The 17,768-nt window shown below is 42.2% G+C and overlaps 1 protein-coding gene across 1 annotated transcript in view; it reads left to right on the forward strand.

Moving 5' to 3' along the window:
- LRP8 (LDL receptor related protein 8) overlaps positions 1–17,768 on the forward strand; it is a 192,524-nt gene that overhangs the window by 127,335 nt on the left and 47,421 nt on the right. The window lies entirely within an intron of this gene.

Raw genomic sequence — 17,768 nt, forward strand, 5'->3', positions numbered from 1 at the left:
AGTTTTTAAATGCACCTTTTTTGCATGCCTCAGCGTAGGCAGTTTCTTCTAATTTGAATGCCCTAAATTAATGACTTATAGGAAACAATTTCTTTTGCAGCCTTTACTTCTGCAGTGCTAGTGAGAAGGGGGGCATCTGGCCCTGCCCATTGCTTTAATATTGTGTACATGCATCAGTAGTTTAGTGAGGGCAGTGAGGTACACAGGCTCTGACAAAAACTGAACTTAAGCAACTTCAAATCCATCCATGTGAAAGCTTAAAAAAAAATTAAAATGGGAGTTTTGAATCTCTGTAGCCTTCAGGCACAGATCATCCCTTCCATATGTGCTCTCAGATTTTGCATCTTACTGTTCTAATGCATACTGTAGCTGGACTTCATTGTCCTGCAATTTAAAGGTCGCTATTGCTACTGCCAGCTGCTGTTGGACCGGGAGCATGGAATTTGGGGTTGCCTAGAAGTCAGCCCATCATTGCAGAATAGCAGTATGACATTATCTCAGTAGCATTCACAGTCTGTTGTTTAGTGTGTTTTGAACTATTCCCTGTTACTTTGCATGAGCCAGTAATCTTGGTGGTTAAGGTTTAAGGAGAAATGTTTAAGCAGTATTGTACATCAGGATAATAGAGAAAAAGCAGAATTTTGATTGTTCTTTTTCCTTCCTTTCATTGCCAGACTGTGCTGGTGTAAACGTTACACCTTGTTTTATTTAAAATGCAGAATTATCCTTTTAAATTATACTTGCAAAGAAAAACAGAAAAAGTAAAAGATTTAAACTGTTGGCAGCCTCAGATCACTGGTGGCCTGAATTCTGAGCACAGTTTGAGTCCTAATGTGCAAGATTTTCTGTTTATCTAATAGTGGCCATTGCATTATGCATACCAACCTGAATCCACATGTGTGTCTAAGTTCTGCATTACATCTTCTTTCCATAGATTAGTGAGCAAGGAGTTTCCATGTGTGTGGCTCTTTTCTTTATGAGATGGGAACCCATGATATTTTCATCATATGGTATAAAGTATTTATTATAGTTTTTAAAGGTTGACTTCAGGAGACAGTCTGTGATGTGACTGCATTTAGTAACATAAATCAAAGTCCTTTTCTTTTTGCATATGTTTAAGAAGCTATGAGGCGTTAGTCACAGTGATTTCTAAATACCAGGGAGACAACCACTCCGAAAACATTTCAAATGGAAATAGCTTGAAGCTATAGAACGATGTTTAGAAAAGGCCAATTTAAACTAAATAAAGTAATCCCCTGTTATACGTAATAAATGGAGGAGAGATTTCTAAAACTGTGCAAAAGAATTAAAAAACCAATAATATCTGGGATTCAGGTTCCTGAGAAGAGTATGTTCAATGATTATGCAAAATCAGGATCTTCACAATTGTGAGATCAGTTCTTACCTTTTCGTAGCCTAACAACAATTCTGCATATTCCTCTCCTTCACTTAAGTTTTTTTTTTCATTCATCTCTTTTATGGTCCTGGCTTGGAAGAAGTGTTTTTTTCCGAAGAGTGTAAAGCAGCTGCCACTGGAAGCTGTTGTGCAACATATGTCCCAGAAGGAGTGAATACAACCCTATCTGCTCATCAAATATTATGAGAACTAGGGCTGATGTTTCTGGCTTTCAAGACACTTTTTCTCTCCTACTGAGCCAAGAAAAAATTTTGATAGTTCAGACCCATACATGTGCTGACTTACTTCCTCTGTACTGTAACTACTTAACCACTTTCCCAAACCCCAGAGATCTTTAGAGATCAAAATCAACTGGATAGAGGGAATGGAGAGGTTTGAAAGAAGCAATAGCATGCAGACCTTGAGTGTGATGATTCAGTGCACAGTTACAGCAGCCATGGATGACACATGCCAACACACACAATACATGGATGCATGAATCTGTCTTTTAAAAAAACATTTGGTACATCTGGAGCTCCTGCACTTCATGTAGTGTGTAGGTGTTGTCAACTAAAACCATGTTATGAACTGGACCTAGACAGCAGAGAGACTGGACAGAGCAAGTCGGGTTGTTCTGATGACTAAAAGTCAACAAGAGCATGTGTTAGCCTCTTCTTGAATGTGCTCACAGAATTTGCATTTGATTTTCTGTATACCCTGGTTTGCTAAGACTAGGCATTATTTCAAAATAGTGTAGGAATCTGGATGCTGGGGCAACTTGTAGGCTGGTTTTAGTCTTTTGTGTAGCCTTCGAGTGTTACCTTTATTGGAAAGGCTGATGTAATAAAGTAATACATTTGAAGATTGTTCTGAGCACACTTCTCCAGGCATAATCAATCAGGATATTGGGGTTATTTCAAACAGTAAGAAATGGGTATTTGATTTTGCTGATTTCACATGGCTACTCTTGTTCACTTTGTATCGTGGGTTGTTTTTTTAACCCAACAGAATGAAGAATTTTTTAGGTATTCAGACAGTTTTCATACTTCCAGTTGCTTTTTGGGGGGAATAGAAGAGATTATTTCCTTTACATTTTGAAGATTGTACTGGTTCAGCTCAGCCTTTGTTTTTAACTCCAGCCTGTGGTCATTAGAAGTGTGTGTTGCTCCAGGACTAGACTGTAATTGTGACACAGATCAAAATGTCTGCCAGCCTATCCTTTCCCTCTTCTAAAAGCAGATTAGCAGACTGGCATCTGTTTTCTTTGGGGAAGATGGCACAGGTGCCCATACTGCAGAGGAGCTGCCTCACAGTGGTATAGCTGACCTTTCTGTGAGGAGTAGGATGATTAATGGAAGGTGTGCATGTGCTTACCAGTCATCCCATGTCCCTGATGTTAGCAGACAGGAATGATGGCTTCTTGCTACACTTGTCTTTAGTGTGAAACGGGGCTGGGCAGGTGCTTTGAGTCTTACAGCGAAGCTTTTACAGTCTGCTAGACCCTTTCCCCTTGAGCTCTGCATGTCTTCTCTCCTGCAGTTGGCAGGTGAAGAAACCTATATAAAGACAACTCTGTCTCATTGTCAGAGAAGGTTTTGGAAAGGTTAGGCACTGAGAGTGCAGCAAGTTATTTAAAGTTCTGACATCAGACTCCCTCAAGTCTTATGTGGCTGCATAGGAAATTATAGCTGACCTGCATAGGAAATGAGGTGTACTTTCAACTTGAAAGTCATAAAAATTACTTTATCTAGACCAAGTGCAATCTTATCTACTATACAGGCAACAGAACTTTGTCTCCAAGATCTATTCTACCTCTTTCAGTTACACTAGGTTGGAAAGAAAGTCTTCCTGCTGAAGACATTAAAAAGGCATGTACCAGCTCTTAAGAACCAGTGCATTATACTATATTTCTGTGAGCTTTTCCCCCGCTTGCTATCTGGATCAGATTCTTGCAAATAAAGGTAATTCCATCACTGGGTTAGCAAATAGCTTTAGGAGCACCAGAACTAGTAAAGTTTGATTTATTCTGTGCCCCGCCCCCCCCCCCCCCCATCTCTCCCCTTCCCATTCACTTATGTCCTCTGCTTGATTGACTTTTTGGTGCATAAGAGGGTAAGAATTCCAGTTAAGTTTTCCCCAGCTTCTCCAGTTTCTCCTGCATGGTTGCTTTGTCATCCAATATAGGCTGAGCTTACTATGTAGCCTTTTGTTCTGTCAGAGTATTCTGCCTAGTCACTATTTTCACTGAACTTATAGGAACTCTCCTTGAGACTTCTTATATTTTTGGGTTGTGGGGGGGTTTTTTTAATTTGGCCACTGCATTAGAATTTATGAGGGCAGAGAAATAGATTGTTGGGGTTTCTTTAATTGTATATGGAACCTTTGTTTCCATAGGAAGTCAGCATAAGAACCTATAATATTGAGAGTTGAAACAGTTACAGTCTAGTTACAAGGGGTAGTTGGATAATAAAGACATTAAATAAGGAAAGTCAGAAGTATGCATGAAAATTTTATGGCCAGGTATATTAAGGGTCGTAAGGAATTCTTTAGCTGTATGAAAAACAAATCCTTATAGTGTGACACTGGTCAATGAGAGTGAAACAGTAAGCTGCAGCAGCAGAAAATGAGTAAATACGAAGAGTATTTCTAATTTCTGCTCAGAAATCAGAGGAGGAAGAAGATGCGTTTGCATATTTAGTAACATCCCTGCCACTAAACAGCAGCTATTAAAGTTTTTTTAAAACAGAAATACTGGCAAACTTGCATTGAAAGACACAGCTAGTGAGTTTTCTGATCCGTATTTTGATTTTTATTTTTTAAAAAACTCTTATTTCTGATCTTTTTTACAGATGTTGGAACACTGGTGTAAGTTTCAATAAGTTAGTAAAAGCTAGTATTTTCATGGTAGTTTAAAAGGTTAAACAGAGCACAGTACAGAATCTGGTGTAGAAGGTTTGCAGTCCCAGACTTGAGTTCCTAACTGCTACAAAAATACACAGTTCAGCTCCGAGAGCTTTTCTTGTTAGTTTTGGAAAAAAATATAGAAAAGCTGATAACGGAATATAATTCCTCAAGATTTAAAAAAAAAAAAGTAATCTGTCAACATGTTAGGGAAAACAAGAGTTATCTCACTTTCAACTGTTTCTTGATTGAATCATGACCTTGTTAATAAGATACTGTGTGTGTTAATAAGCTATGTGTATTTTGTGATATGTGATTTGACTGAAACATAAAGGTTATAAAAATGTAGTTTACAAAATAATTAGAAGCCATGTTAAACAAATTGAAGAACAGGTGACTGAGTGGTGGTAAAAGACATGGGTAACTGCTGTAAAGTGGAAAGGTTATTAGATGAGGGGTTGTGAACAATCTTACAAAGCTCACCTGATCACAGAGTTGGAAAATATGCCTTAATAAAAGAGTATTTGATTTACTTCAGAGAGGGTTGAGAGTTGCCTTTATCAATTTACACCTGTCTTCTAGAAAAGAGGTTTAATCACACAGTTGTTTCTTTATCTTGGCAAGAAACAGTACAATTTGATCCAATGAACAGGAGCTGAAACTAGATAAGAGAACTAGAGATAAAGACTAGAACTAGAGATAAGATACAGCTCTTAACAAGTGGACTCACTTGTCCAGAAACCTTTACCAACTGAAGTCTTTAAATCAAAATAGATACCCGTTTTAAAGATATGCTGTCATTTAACTGGAGGGTCGATGTAGAAAGACAACTTTTTTCTGTGCATTCAGCTGATTTTAATTGTCCTGTAGGTTTTAAATGTGGGAGGTTCTCTCAGCCAGTGCAAACAGATGTCGGAAGTTCTCTCAGCTGGTGCAAACAGATGTCAGTGAAGCTGCAGTTTTTAGGGAAAGACATTTGGCCCAACTGCTGCAAGCCACAGTAAGCTCTGACACTGGGAGGTACTCCATCTGGGAATTAGGTGGGCATCCAGATCACTGGGAAGGAATTTTCAGGGCAAAAATAGCCTTGTTCGGTTAAGGGAAAGTAGTTTCACAGAATTCACAGAATCGTCTAGGTTGGAAAAGACCTTGAAGATCAACTAGTCCAACCATTAACCCAACATTGACAGTTCCCAACTACACCATATCCCTAAGTGCTATGTCAACCCTACTCTTAAACACCTCCAGGGATGGGGACTCTACCACCTCCCTGGGCAGCCCATTCCAATGCCTAACAACCCCTTCTGGAAAGAAATGCTTCCTAATATCGAGTCTAAACCTTCCCTGGCGCAACTTGAGGCCATTACCTCTTGTCCTATCGCTTATTACTTGGTTAAAGAGACTCATCCGCAGCTCTCTGCACCCTCCTCTCAGGAAGTTGTAGAGGGCGATGAGGTCTCCCCTCAGCCTCCTCTTCTCCAGACTAAACCCCCCCAGTTCCCTCAGCCGCTCCCCATCAGACCTGTGCTCCAGACCCTGCACCAGCTCCGCTGCCCTTCTCTGGACATGCTCGAGTCATTCAATGGCCTTTTTGTAGTGAGGGGCCCAAAACTGAACCCAGTCATCGAGGGGCGGCCTCACCAGTGCCGAGTACAGGGGTAAGATCCCTTCCCTGTCCCTGCTGTCCATGCTATTGCTGATACAAGCCAGGATACCACTGGCCTTCTTGGCCACCTGGGCACACTGGTGGCTCATGTTCAGCTGGCTGTCAATCAACCCCCCCCAGGTCCCTCTCTGACTAGCAGCTCTCCAGCCACTCCTCCCCAAGCCTGTAGCGCTGCTGGGGGTTGTTGTGGCCCAAGTGCCACACCCGGCATTTGGCCTTATTGAAACTCCTCCAGTTGGCCTCAGCCCATCGCTCCAGCCTGTCCAATCTCTCTGCAGAGCCTCCCTACCCTCGAGCAGATCAAGACTCTCACCCAACTTGGTGTCATCTGCAAACTGACTGAGGGTGCACTCAATCCCCTCGTCTAGATCATCAGTAAAGATGTTAAACAGGAGTGGCCCCAAAACAGAGCCCTGGGGGACACCACTCATGTCCGGCTGCCAACCGGATTTAACTCCATTCACCACAACTCTTTGGGCCCGGCCATCCAGCCAGTTTTTCACCCAGCGAAGCGTGTGCCCATCCAAGCCGCAAGCAGCCAGTTTCTCCAGGAGAATGCTGTGGGAAACGGTGTCAAAGGCCTTACTGAAGTCAAGGTATACAACATCCACAGCCTTTCCCTCATCCAATAAGCAGGTTGCCCTGTTGTAGAAGGAGATCAGGTTTGTCAAGCAGGACCTGCCTTTCATAAACCCATGCTGATTGGGCCTGATCATCTGGTTATCCCACATGTGTTGTGTGATGGTACTCTGGATGAGCTGCTCCATCAGCTTCCCAGGCACCAAGTCAAGCTGACAGGCCTGTAATTTCCCGGATCATCCTTACGACCCTTCTTATAGACGGGCGTCACATTGGCCAATTTCCAGTCTGTCAGGACCTCCCCGGTCAGCCAGGACTGCTGGTAATGATGGAAAACGGCTTGGCGAGCACCCCAGCCAGCTCCTTCTGCACCCTTGGGTGTATCCCATCCAGTCCCATAGACTTGTGTATGTCTAAGTACTGCAGTAGGTCACTGCCTATCTCTGCCTGGAATGCAGAGGGGTTGTTCTCCCAGTCTCTGTCTTCTGGCTGAGGAGGCTGGATTCCCTCAATACAGCTAGTCTTGCTATTAAAGACTGAGGCTAAGAAGGCATTAAGCACCTCAGCCTTTTCCTTGTCACTTGTTACCAACATTTCCTCCTGCGTCTAGCAGGGGATGGAGGCACTCTCTGGTCTTTCTTTTGCTGCTCACATACTTATAGAAACATTTCTTGTTGTCCTTGATTGCTGAAGCCAGATTAATTTCCAGCTGGGCTTTAGACCTCCTGATTTCCGCCCTGCATAGCCTCACAGCCTCTTTGTAATCATTGTGAGGCGCTAGCCCCTTCTTCCAAAAGCTGTAAACTCTCCTTTTTTTTTTTTTTTTTTTGTTTGTTCATGAGTAGGGGAGAGCCACTGTCCTTCCTCCTCTCCAGCTGTGGATCATCATTTGTCAATCTCTAAAGACAGTCATAGGTATCAAGAAACCCTTTCTCTGTTCTGTGATCCTTGGAGATCTGTCTCTCCTCAACAAATGGAAACCAGGAGAAACCTCTGAGTAGGGGACATGTCATATAGATGGAAAAAGTAACTGGTGAGATTTTTGGTGAGAAGTATATTAGCTTCCTGATAAGCAGGTTGATGGCAGAGTTTTCATGGAGTTGTTATCCTTCACTGAGCAAAAGTTATCTAATATGTATCTATGTATACTATCTCATATATACTGCTTATATCTAATATATCTATATATACTTCTTTTCATCTCTGATCTGCACAGAATATCCCAACAGATAGAGAGACACTATGTTTTAGATAAAGGAAGGTGTTTTTCTGCCATTGGCAGGTTTTGCTGCCATGACCTGCTTGAAGTAGGCTTGCTGCCTTTCAGGACTGGGACCACTAAGAAGCTGACAGTCACAGTTAAAGCACACTCCATTGTCTGAACAAACTCTGGCTCATTTTCTTCTGATCAAAAGTACTTGGTGAAAGGTGCAGCTTGGATTCTTTGAAGCATCTCATTATAGGTTATATTTAGAAGTGGGAAGAATATATTATTAATTACTAGGATGCTCTAAAGCAGAGAAGCTGTTTAATCCATGCCCTTGATGAACAGAGAAGTTACTGTACTGAAGGAAGGTTATGCAATTAACAGTATATTCATTAGGAGTTCATCAGATATCAAACTATGCTTATCTTCAGGATAGTACTAGAATATCTTACAATTTCCTAGTTATTGCTTAAGTGATAAGAGCAAGAGGCAGGAACTGCCACAGGAAAATTTATATAATGCAGTTTACATGTCTGTTATCTGCCAGTTTTTATATATATATATATATATATATATAATTTTACATCTCAGTTTACAGGCTAAATACTCTCCTGTTGCCTTGGTGGAAGTGGGGTTTGCTGGGAAGAACTGGAGGTGGAAGTTGGCCCCCCACATTTCTTGGTTTATGAGGTTGCTAAATGGTCACAGTGTATAGCCACTTACTGTGAGGATCGTGACCTTTTTTTCATATCTTTTGTTCCCACAACACCCCTTTTACCAAGGTAGCTGGCCAGTGGGTTTGTCTCAGTATTGTTTTGGATGTTTGCTTTGATCTGTTTAGTATTCTCCAGTCTGTGTACTGGCTATGTAAAACAGAGCCATTTCTCTAACCTCAGTGATTTTAGTAATTACTTTCAGTACTTACAAAATACAATATTTTTTCTGTCTTCAAGTTCAGACTGACATCTGGTAACTGATTTTTATTAATTGTGTGATATAGTCTGGTGAACTGTTTTTTAAACCGTGCTTGAAAACTTAATTTTGAGTTGAGCATTAATTTGCTTCAAAGGAAGTGGAGAAGTCAAGAGCTTAAATGTGCCATAATGTGTATTAAATAAGCCACCTTCTGGAATTTGTTTCTGGATTTGCTGTAATAGGAATGGAACATATTAATTATTAATTAATATAGGGGAAGAGAAATAGATAAATCGGTCCTGGTGCTGTGCTCAGCTGCTTGTATAAGAATTTGACAAGTGACCAAGTTGATTGGGGCTGGTAGGCTTGTACTAAGCGAGGTTACTGCTGGTGAAAAGAATTAATTCTTTTTAGAAACTAATTTTTAACAGTTCAGGGTCACAGTACCACAGATTTGAAGAGAGTCTAGAAAACTCTGTCGTTTGTATCTGTAAACCAAAACCAGTCAACGTATGATTCAATAAAAAGTAAATGTGTCTCTTGTCTAAAAGTATCTGTGCAGAAATTGTTCCAAGATGCTTTCAAACTGCTGAGTTACAAAATCACACGGGGAGGTATGGTTGATTTATTGTGTGCTGCAATCTGGAGTATTTTATCACTGAATCTTTAGCGAAGAAAGTTGATGTTAGTGAAGCTGCAACTTATTTAGACCAAAAGCCTAGGAATAAAGAAAGAAGCATTACGGTATTGCTACAGATCGGGAGAATATAGTTATTACCTGTGTTTCTGTAGGGAACAGCTCTTTCTGCAGTCACTGCTAAGTCAGGCCATGAGGGACAGGCTTTGTAAATTGAAGCTTGAGAGTGGGGTCTGGTGTGCCCATGGGATACCCAGGTAATGGGAATTAGGCTGTGCTGCTTAAGCACACAGCTGACACGGCCAGGCTGATACCTGAATAGATGACAAAAGGCTTGTAATAAGTCATGCTTTGGTGGAGGAAGGCTAAGGCAGTCGTTCCCCAGCTGTGCACCTTTGCGCAGCAAGGCCATCGTAGGCCCTGAGAGCTGTATTCAGCAGCTAAACGCATCAATTTGTCAGTTGTGTGGCTGCGTGAGAAAGTTTGAAAGTTTCTCAAAAATCTATTTGCCCACAAGGCTTCGGAATCACTGTTCTAGGGCAGTGAACAAGTTTTCCTTTCAGAAGTTGCATTTCACAGGGTTAATTAGCTGACTTCCATTCATGCCTAGCTTGTGCCGCCTTAACCTCCTGACTCTCATTTCTTCCTTGACACTCTTCCTACCCATAGCATGTCTGTGTTTGAACTTTGCTGATTCCCAGCTACATTGCTGCCAGTCCGTGCTGGGTCAGCTGTTACCTTTGACTGTTTTATTCTCCTAAGGCTTGCCTGAATCAGAATTGCCTTGAAAGCATCATGCATCACTAATCTTCAGGAAACACAGTGGATCACGATAAATTTTAAAGGCTGTGTGTAGCCAGACTTACGTTTTCACAGTAGGCATCCCTGGATATAAGCGGAGGTAGAGGACCTGTGTTGAGGAACAGTGCTCTGCTCTCAACCATAACAAAGACTCACGTTCAGTTGGGTTTCTGGGCTATGGGAAAGGCAAATTCCCTCCCTCCCTCCCTCCCCCCCCCAGTCTTTTTGGTGGGTTTTTTTCTTTTTTTCCTTCCCTGACCTCACCCGTTACTGTTAATGCAAAAAGAAGGGGAGACTGAACTGCGTTATAACTGCCAATGTGTACATAAACTGACAGGGTAATTACTAATGTAGACAGTGGTGGGATGGGAGGTTTGACAGGACAAGGTTGTACATCACTCACTTCAAACTAGCTCTAAAAACAATAGAGTTTAAAGAAGACATTATGTTCAGGGTAGAAAAAAAGGGGAAGTATTTTAACTGACCTTAAACAAAGCCATGGCATTGTTGGATTTTTCTAGTCTTTGCTTTTGAACATGAAAAATGCCTCTCAGAAAGGGGAATATTTAATAGCTTTGCTATTAGAAAAGTATCTCTAGAGAAAATTGAGTACTGGGTTTTGCTAACAGGCCTATGTATTTGCAAACAAAGTCAACTGTCAGTTTATTAAATTATTAAACTGTTTGAGCTCAGCAGTGCACATTGCTGCTTTAGGTACATCAAGAACAGGTGGTTCTTCAGCTGTTCTCATTTTTTACTTTGTCTAAGTTTTTTCCCTGTGTTTATCAGTAATATCTTCTTTCCTCTGTGCCAAGCTAAGGGTGTGACCAGCTGATCCCTGAGATCAGGCATGCTCATCATTGAAGAGAAAATAAAATTTTAAGTAGTGCAAAATGATCTGAAGAACTCTAATATGGAAACTCATGTTTTCAGTAGCCAGAATAATGTCTTAGTGTCACAACTCCTCTTGAAGACAAGGTCTGCCCTGGCTTAGAGGTGGAGCAGAGAGAAGGGCAAGAAGGTTTGGTGGTTTCACAAGGAGGGACCATGTTAGGGTTTCAGCGAAGCAGGGTGAAGCATCCAGCTGCTCTGACTCTGTGCCCATTCCTCCTGCTTGGCTATGTGGTAGGCTTCAGTGGCGTTTGTGGCACCAGCCTGTTTGAAGCCTCTGACCTTGCACTTTTTTTACCTATAAATACCAACAGAGGCTACTTTTGTGCTGATTTAAAGGAGTACCTTGAACTCTTCCTGTAAGCAGATATAAGTTAAGGTTTTATCCCTCTTGAGTTTTAAAGGACTAGTCTGCTTTATGACTGCTGCTGATAAAAGTACAGAATTTAATTTTCTGTATGGCTATTCTCTTAAAAATCACTGTAGCAGTAATATCCTTTTGTGACTTAATATAAGGAAGTAAACAGCACAGTTGGCAAGGGTATATTTTGATTGGTGTCTATATTTAATACTGGCCTTCAGGATACAGGCTGGGATGGAGCAGTCATTGGACCCATTTTGACAAATTCTCAACATGATCTGTGACTTGATTCCTGATTCAGTTGAAGTCAGCAGCAAATTTCTTGGGTCAGGATTTTTCCATGAATGCTTGAGCATTTCTCCATTTTAAGTCCAGGGTAAATTGTGGATTTGTCTCATCCATGGAGAAGACATGCACAGGGCCAGCTTGTAGAAGTAGGGGGAAAAGTTGGCAGATGGCCTCAAACTTCAGTTTGTCGAAATCCCCTTTTTGTTCCCCTAAACAATGAGGGTTGTGCTTCATAGTGATTAAGCTAGACACTAGCCTGTAATTACAGGGCTGTATTAATTTCTTCTCTGGATTAATCTGAATAAACATTTCTAGTGACCATATGGCTGTGGTGTCAGGGAGGATGTAAAACTCTGTAGCGTTTAGAGGTGGCATGTGGTTCATGGTATCTCACGTGGCTACACACAGTATAACAATGTTTTACTCACATGGAGTTGGACTACACCAGCATTGTTTCTGTTGTGTACCTTTTCTGCCTTGCCTAATGGCGTGTTCGTGCTCAGCTCTGCAACAGGATCAACATCTTCCAGTGCCGTCATGCCACAAGTAGGTGGTGGTCATAGTTGTTTTGGATGTTACTGTAATGGCCAATGACTTGGATTTACCTGAAATGAGCCAAGTGACTTGAATTCAAGGTAGCTCTCATCAGCAGGGCCTGTCAGGCATATCAGGTAGATAACAAGTGCCATCAAAACAGTATCTTGGAAAGATGTGAAATTAATTAGGTGAGACATGCTCAGATGATTGCAGCAAGTGAGCATTTGCTATGTTTACAGAAAGACAAAATCAGCTGAAGTCCTGCCAGTCTGACTGAGGGAAGGAAATGCTTTTCTTATCCAAGTTTGGTAGTTTTGATTTTTAAAGTGGGTGAGTAAGACATAGCAGTCAAGAATCTAAGAAAAATGATGTGCTGGAAGCCCAAGAGTACTAATCATTTCTGTCCAGCATGCTATTTTGAGCTGTGCCAATATTCAGTATTCTGGGAAAGGTTTAAAAACAAACCATAAGTGTGCCAGGATTGCTCTGAACTTGAGTAAAGAATCCCTTCCTGACCTGTGCAGATGACTCAAGCTGTGGGACATGAAACTTAGTTATTCATTACTATAAAACCTGATGCCATGTGTCTTCTCAGCCTACTACAGAAGTATCTTGCCTCTTTACACTCTGCTCAGATACAGTTTATATTACCTATTAAAACTATTGGCACTACCCCTGAGAATCATTTCCTTCACTGAGGTTGTTTGTAGTGTCTGTGTTTGAAACATGCTTTTCCTATAAAAGCTACCTCACTTTTATTCTGACAGTGAGTCTATATTTCAGTAATTAGGATTAATCCTGGGACTTTGAATTCCTGATTATTTCGCTCTGCTCTCAGAGGTGATAATCACCAATGTGATAATCTGCACAAAAGCAAGGTACGTGCTATCTATTGTAGGCGTCCTGAACCATTTGTACGCTAAGCTTATTTTCTCCCTCCGGTTTCTAGGTAGAGGAGTTGGAGACTCATCAAAGACTCCTAACCCGTGCTGTTACTGTAAAGAAGCCTTTCTTACAAGTGCACAAGAATGGATTTAAGGGCTGTACTGTTCGGTGTAATAGAGTTAAATCCTTTCCCATTCCCCTGGGAACTTCTGAACATAAGTCACCATCAGACAAATCACACTACAGAATCTAACTTTTTATCAGGTGTATCACTGTTAATACTGTTTATGACATGATTTCTTGACCTTTGTAGTATAGTTTCTTAGTAGCCTTTCCTAATCTGTCTTTTGAGTAGCTTATAGTAATTTATGTTCAAAGTTTAAAGGTAGTGGCCACAAATTAATTATCTTTTTGTGCAGAAAGAATAGATTTTCACTATTTCTCTGCCTTTGCATGCTCCAACAAAGGTTATTGCACATAAGTGTGTACTCACCTACTCAGAAATGTAGTCAGGTAGCAGTAGTCCAAGCTTTCAGGTCCTGGGAATCAGTGTTGTCAGCATGTCCCAATTCTGACCTGAACAGACCATCCTGTGCTAGCAGATGGATGGGTCGGCCTCCTCTGTCAACAAAGGCATCAATTGTGGTGGTGATTTGGTCTCTTTCCAAGTCTCCGAGTGCTGTAATCCTAATTCATTTAAACCACTATTCATGACACTTGCTTTGGCCTGGGCTGGTTTCAGTTGGAAATGTAAAGTTGCCTTTATTTTCTCAGTGATCTCAAGTGTATGCATAATACGGATATGGTGAGCAAACCAAATACTGCCACTGCATGCACTGAGTTTAGTAAAAGTTGCAAGTTCACGTAAAGCTTGCTATCCCAGCAGGCTGATGTTCTTAGCATGTTGCTTTACGTGACAGAATGGGAAGTTCTTTGCAGAATCCCAACCTTTGAAACAACTCTGGTTAGCATTCCCTGTAATGCGTTCTGTCTTTGTATATTGCTGATGCATAGATCCAAATACAGGCACCCAGCAAAGCTGTAGGTTCAGGAGAGTTCCTGTGTTGTCACAGTGTGTGTGCTCTGTACACCAATGCCAAAGAAATTCCTGAGACACATCTTGCAGGGTTAAGTGAAGTAAACTAAGGCAACAGCAACCTGTTCTGAGCTATGGGGTGAACGAGTGGGTGAATGGGTTAGAAGCCAGTGTTCCATGCTGAGGTGGAAGAAGAGACAAGGGAAGGAAAATACCAGTGCAGACACTGTCAGCTGTGATATTAATTTAAGGCACAAGATGGATTTTGAAATGTGTTTCTTATGCACCCTAAATGCTTCAGTGGGAAAGTATGAGATATAAGTCAGTAGTGAATGTAGACTGGGATATACATTTATTTTTATATATAGACTGGGAGCTCCGAGTTCCGAATTTCACTAAGCAATCTCTGCCTGTCAGCTCCCTTCCTCTCTCCTGAACAGTTCCTCATTTAACAATTGTGCTTGTTTTGGCTGGAAACATAGAGGTACTAGTCCTGTACATGGGCAGGTATGAACATTTCTTTTGTTCTTGGTACATCTCTGAGATAGGACTGCCACCTATGACAAAAGAAGAATTAAGGGCAGTATTTGAGAAGGGAGGGTCCTTGTTAAAAAACATCTTAAAGAAAAGCTGACAACTAAACCATTGCTGGAGGAAAGAGGGAATTTTAAGCTCCATAATAAAGGTCATAGTGGAAGTTTTACAGGAACAATTTATTGGCACGTCAGAATTGAATTAAACCATTTTAGTATGACATTTTCTCTGTTGCAGAGTGAAGTTTTGGGTTGGGATTTTTCTTCTGAAGAACCTGGGAAAAACACAGGGGGCAGTCTGGAGAGGATGGGGAGTTATTTCAGCAGAGATAGAGAAACTGTTCAGACCTATAAGATGATGTATGTCCACAAAGGGCATTCTTTTCAGTCTGTCGATGAAAAGTCTTGTGGGTTTCCCACCAGTAGAAGCTGTTTAATTACATTTTGTGTATGCTCTTAGAGTACCTGTTTGGTGAGAACCTGACAAATGGTCTTCTGAGAGTAAATCAATTCTGTTTTCTTGGGCTTTCTTGAATATACATGATGTCCGGAGCCTGAAAAGCACAGCAGTGGCACAAGAGGAAGCAAACAGTGGGGCGCCAGTTAGGCTCTATGGTTCTCTGAAAGACTTTGTAGCCTCCTGTAAAGAAAAAGAAGAATGTGCCATTGGTGGTAGTGAGTAAATGGAACCTTCTTGTCTTCTTTGCTCTTGTCTCCTTATAAATAAACCATTGTTGTCCATCCTTGGCATTTGCAGTTCATTGTGATAAATTGGTCTTGATGTGTCTGACATTTCAACCGAGTTGTTTAATGGTGCTTTTCTGAAAAGGCAGATCTTGCTATAACTTGTATTGGTCCAGAATATATCCAGGGTAAGAGCACTCACCGTCACGTACAGCGCTAACCCTTTGCCTTCTGGGTGGATGAAGAGGAAAGTAGGAAGTAAACATTTTGGTCACATAAGGCCTGGGTTTGTGTAAGCAGCATACAGAAATGTTAAGTCTGGATTGCAGTTGCTAAAAGCCTGTTTCATAGTGTGGACAACAACACTGAGTCCACTTGCACTGCTGCAGCATCGGGGGGGGGGGGGAGGAAAAAAAACCCCAACTTGCTGAAATAACACGGAAGTATTTTCATCAGAATTTTTCTCTGAGTTTTAGGCCCTGTTACCTGCCAGTGCTTACAAGTTGTTGGCTTCCATGCAATGATTGCTTGGGTGCAGAAACCATTGAAACGCAGAGATTTGATGAACTGTGACCAACAGCAGCTTCTGTTGCTGCATCCTGCAAGTTCAAGCTTTGATTTACATTTTTTAAATGTCTGTAATTACTCTGTCAGCGAGATGATTAACACAGAGATTGCTTTCCATAAATAGGAGTCTTCTATCCATAACTTTCCAAACCTTTCAGCTTCCCAAAGCTATTAAGCGTCTGCCCATAGCAGCCAAGCAGAAGTAATGCCCATACTTAAACTTGTGACCAATAAATAACCTTTTTGCTGGTTAATGATCCCACAGTGTTATGATACCATTTTATAATTATATTTCACCTTCTTCAAAATCAGGTGTGTGGTAAGTGTTCTCACCTGTCTTGACCCACTTAGTTCTCAATGGAGATATACTGTGAGCATGAAGAAGCTGGTCCTACTTGTCATCAAAACAAATTTGCCTTTCCACCAGAGCCTGAGCAAGAACTAGAACAATTTTGAGGGATGTGGACCAATAACCTGATCCACAACTGTGTCTGACTTCTTTTTGGTCTCCCAGTTTTCCCATTATGCTAGTCCAATACAAATCTTGTTCTGGAATGCACTGCACAAATGCAGTCAGGAGACCAACTTTCAAAGTGTAAAAGCATGGAAATCCACTTGGAGTAATAAATCTAGCGAGGAAAGTTATTTTTATCTTATGTATTCTAAGCATGTGTTCACTTATGGTGAAAACTTGTTATAGAGCATGGGGCAGCGTAGACGCAAACCTCAGCACAGGGCCCAGCCATGAATGGGGGGGGGGGGGGGGGGGTGTGGAGAGAAGAGGGGCTCAGTAGGGTGCGAGTGCTCTGTTTCACGTAGCCACATGCAGGGCAGCAGGAGCTGTGACCTCCTTGCCCCAGCAGCATGCTCCCCTCTGCCTGGCCTTCTGAAGTGGCGTCCCGGCAGCCGGGGTTTGGTGCTGAAGGTGTTTGGGAGTGGGCAACTGGATTTCAGTGGCCATAGAACTGTGCACCTCAGAGCTGAGAGGCTTTGGAGGCCTTGATGGAAGAATGCAAAGCTCAGGTAGCTGCTGGAGACCCCAGTCATGTCATCCCTCTGTATGGTATTTGTGGCAAAAAGCCTTATTTTCACTGGCGCTGCTTGGTGGGCCCTTCAGAAAATGAGGGAGCCCTACTGTTGGGGTTGGGGTCCCTTCCCCACAGCCAAGTATTGTGCCTCTGTCACCTCCCTAGGCCTCTTGGGCTGCCTCATAGACGTGGCCTGTGACCATCCCTGTCCCTTTCCCAGAAGTTGCTGTCTTCTCTTCAGTGTTGACACCTTTCTCCTCAGAGGGACTGATGGCAGCGAGGTGAGGCCTCTGGTGCCCTCCCTCCCTGGCTACTGCAGGCTCGCCCTGCCAGACTGCAGTCTGTAATCCTTGTGTGGCTCTGTATGGAGGTTTTTTTAAAAAAAAAGTTACAGAGACTTGGCTGCACATTTTTACTTTTCAACATAACATTCTCCAGGCTCACACCTACATGTGTGAGGGCTGGGTAAGGCCAGCAGAAGCGGTAATGTGAGGGTGCAAGCCCTCTGTGCTGAGGGGCTGTGGGGCTTCTAGGCCAAATGGACCATTTTAGCTCCATTTTTTTCTTGTTTGAGGGGGCTGCTGGTTGCCACTCAGCTGCCACAGAACTTGTTTTTCCTTCTGTACCCATGAGTTACTCGGGCATATTTAAGGGTGATGTGCCCCGGCATACAGGTCTGGGGATAGTATCTGGAGCAGCTCAGCTGCAGTGAGGGATGCCAGCTTCCTCGAGAGTGAGGGCAAGCACCTTGACTTACACCATTTTGCACAGTTGGCAAATGACCTGGTTTTCAGACTTGCTATCTGACTTCTGTGGAAGGATGTGAGTGCTCAGCACCCCCAAGCGTCCCTGCAGT

Source organism: Strix aluco, chromosome 8 (genome assembly GCF_031877795.1).
Source record: "Strix aluco isolate bStrAlu1 chromosome 8, bStrAlu1.hap1, whole genome shotgun sequence".
Classification (NCBI taxonomy): Eukaryota; Metazoa; Chordata; class Aves; order Strigiformes; family Strigidae; genus Strix; species Strix aluco.